General features: G+C 37.8%; 1 long non-coding RNA gene across 1 annotated transcript; it reads left to right on the plus strand.

Annotated features, from left to right (window-relative positions):
* The first annotated feature begins 371 nt into the window (after positions 1-371).
* LOC124321239 lies at positions 372-889 on the plus strand. The gene is made up of 3 exons (XR_006914221.1): positions 372-544; positions 601-668; positions 734-889. It is a non-coding gene; the product is annotated as an uncharacterized LOC124321239 (long non-coding RNA).
* The last annotated feature ends 2912 nt before the right edge of the window (positions 890-3801 follow it).

The following is a 3801-nucleotide window of genomic DNA, read 5'->3' on the forward strand; positions in this document are numbered from 1 at the left end:
AAAAAAGGAAAAAGGCAAAGAAGGGCCAGGCTAAGAAAGACTTACAATCACTCCCAGATGAGTTGAGTACTCACTTCAATACTGGTAATTAAGATTCAAACGATGGAAAAGTATGAAATATTTACGTAAATATTACCCACCCTTAGAAACGAAAACATTTGAAATCCCTGGCAGCCATTTTTATTGTACTCTCCTCCGCGCCCCTTGCAGAAGCCAGCTTGGTTAGACTAAATATGAAGGCCGATATGACTTATATGGGTCTAAAATGAAGGCTAATATTTAAAACCTTCTGCTTGCTTCCGCAAGGAGCGCGGCGGAGAGTACAAAAAAATGGCTGCCAGACACCTTCGTTTCTCATGACCAATAATTTTATAGGACTCGCGTCATTCTGATCGCATTAGTGAGCTTCATCTAGCTCTATTGGAAGTGATCATGTTACGTTATGTCAATAGCATGCCATTTCTACTGACAGTTAAAAATGAAGAAATGCGTGCAATATCCACAAGCTACACTATTAATAGAAAAATGAAACCCGTTTGACCCTGTAGGTAATAAGTATACTTCAATAAATGTCAAAATTCACCTTACCATATATTTTAGGGCCTTGTATTGTCTCAATAACACCTGCAATGCGACAAAGGAATTTGATGGATGTTCTGGATCTCCAAGTAGTAGAAAATAACATAATTAGGATAACAATTATGAATATTAACTGTTATTTTCTTTATTCAAGACTATGACCCTAGGCTGTTTCATTTTTGACTTTTTTTTTTAAATTTTGGGGGGACGCTCGGATTATATGTTCTTATGATATAATGAGACTATTCACCAAGTTTGAGCTAAAAAAAATAAAATTTGATATGCGCGCCTGTCGATTTTCTCCAAAAATTGGCATTTTTTCGCCTTTTTTTCGAATAACTTTTTTTCCACTAGCTATTTTTTTCACGACGCTTGCACATAAGTTTCTAATCTTGTTATAGACCTGCACACCGAATTTCATCAAGATCAGAACAAATTATATATGCGCGCCGAGCCAAAACTCTATATTTCCTTGTTACATTTGAATAGGTAGGCAAAAAACGTTAACAGACAGGTAAGCCAGACTTTTTAGTAACATCAATTTTTTTTCTGTAGTCTTCAACTACCTGCAACAGAAATTCCTGTTCTTCAACACCATCAGTGGGAGAAACATGGCCGCTATCCGTTGCATTCGTTGCCCTTTGCAATGAACGGTAAAGTCTATATTCAAGAATTAGGGAATAATGAAATGTAATGCTGCATAGTCAACACATAATTTGAATAGAAATATATGGGCTATAAAGCATTTGATGTCTATGCTTCTTGCTGGTTATACAAGCGGCTTAGCTATACATTCGCGTATCATTCATTTTCAGAAAAATTTCTAAGTTCCAATTTTCGTATTTTCCATAATGGAAGAATTTTGTTTTGAGTTGTGAAAACAGTAACCAAGTAGCTCAGTTGGGAAGCCGGAGATATAGGACCGGTCGAAATAGGCTCCGACAAAATAGGCCCGGCAAATAGAACCTGACGAAATAGGACCCTACGAAATAGGCCCACTTTAAAACTTTTTTTAAAGCGGTCCTATTTCTCCGTCATAGTGGGCCTATTTCTACCTTTTATTTCCAAGTTCCATAAGGTACTGATAATATGAACAAATTTCCGTGTTTTCTTCGCCATTTATTTGTTCCGTAGCTCGATCCCCCCTTCAGCGGCTCAGCCTTGAACGCGTCTCTTCTCTTCAGCGGCTCAGCCTTGAACGCGTCTCCCCCCTCTACCTATGCCAATGCTAGTGCTCAGGTGAAGTAGGAAATGAACATATTTTATGAAATAACTCTTACGGATTTATTTTAAACATTTTCATAAACAATTTCATGTTTTTTAAAGCAATAAACGCATATTACTTTTAAGTTTCTTGTTGTATGGGGCTGACGCGAGGTGCTGCTCAAGCCGGTCAGAAGGGTGGTCAAGCGGGGGAGGCTGCACGCATTCATGGGAAAGGGATGAGTGAAGGGGGGTTTACATGGGCCATACCATATACGCCCATGTTTTCCCTTCTCCATGCATATCAACGGGTGGTCTAGTGGTTAGCAACCCGGGCTGCAATTCGGAAGGGCCGGTGTTCAAATTTCGATAAAGTCAAAATTGAAATTGTATGACAAATATTTTTGAAAAATTCAGCATCCAAATATAGCATCAAGCACTTTAATACCTTGCGGCAACATGTAAAATTAAGTAAGTCAACGGTAAGGCTTTACACGAAGCTCGTTTATTACATTTTTATAAATAATTTAATTCGTTAAAGCACTGAACATAAATTAATATTATAGTAGAATATTTAAGTCTAGTTGTCTAAGATTTCCATCTATCGGTGAAAATGTCGTGGTTCGATAGCGTCATGAAGATGGCTTCATGTGTTAATCGCCAATCAGCGTTTTATTTTCAACATGAAAATTATCAAATAACTTATATCCTTAAATTATCAAATACATTAATTTTTTATTATTTATCATAAAAATAATGTATTAAATGTGTTCCATTATCTTTTTGCATTCCATTTTGAATTATTCAAAATGCACACTCGTTTAGCAGACGAGCGTCACCAATAGCGTGGTCATGGCGTCATGGCGTAAACGCTATGTGCGTCCATCGTTGAATCAGAGAACTGCTTTAAAAATTTCGTTCTCACTAAACTAGATACTCTGCTATAATTCTCTAAATTTTCCGCCTCAAATCAAGGAAACATTTTTAGTCGTGCTCAACTGGATTGTGTTTGTTGATTGTCCTACGATCCATCTCGCCAGAGTAGTTATGCACCATCAGTACTTGTCAAAGTATGGTATGGGTAAACAGCTCCTTTTCTACCATCTAGATTCTGTGTCACAATATCTCTGATTTTCCCTTTCCAATCTAGGCATCCTTGTTACTTCTCAACTGGATTGGGTTAGCTGACAATCCCACGAGAAGAATCCATGGCTAGAGTGACACACTATCAGTGGAGTTGATCCGGAACTATGGTATAATCAGTTCCTTCTCTTCAATCTTGATTCAGTGCTCTAATTTATGGGATCGATCCCAGTTAAGGTGGAAATATTTAATGAGTAGAAAATGACTATCTTAAAATATTTATGAAACTAAAATATTGAAGTGGGTGGGGTTGATTGAGGTTGATGGTGGGTGGGGTTGATGGGTGGTTTTCATACCCCAGCAAAAAACTGTTTCCTTTCCCCTTGAAGGAGATTAGTTGATAAGAATCGACGTAAAATGTATACGGAAAATTACCCGTGTTTTTGCTTGTAAACCGATGAAAAAGTCACGTATTTTCACGACAAAAAAACGTCGTGTGACATTTACGGACTCATCTGTCGTGTAAAATCACGACAATTGTCGTCTTTTTCACGACTATTTTTGAGAGAGGCCGATACCAATGTATCTCCCCCCTACGTCCAATAAACAGTTCGACGAATTCTTCGATCGATAATTCAGCAAACAAAAAATAAATAAATAAATACGAAAAAAACATTTCAATACGAGTGGTGACCTAATTAAGTTTGCGGCCTATGTTTACTATACGGACGGTCCTAATAAATCCAATCAACATCCAAACAGGACACCCAACCGCCACCACCAGTAGTACCAATACCCTCTTTATTCCTTGATGATTTCCTCCTGTAGCAGATGAGGTATGAACGCGAGCAAACAACAATTGAGAATAGATCCCTTACCTACATCGCGCTGTTATGATTGGTCTGAATTAATAGTCAGTCAGAGAGAACTCTATTC

This window comes from Daphnia pulicaria, chromosome 1, assembly GCF_021234035.1.
Source record: "Daphnia pulicaria isolate SC F1-1A chromosome 1, SC_F0-13Bv2, whole genome shotgun sequence".
Lineage (NCBI taxonomy): Eukaryota > Metazoa > Arthropoda > Branchiopoda > Diplostraca > Daphniidae > Daphnia > Daphnia pulicaria.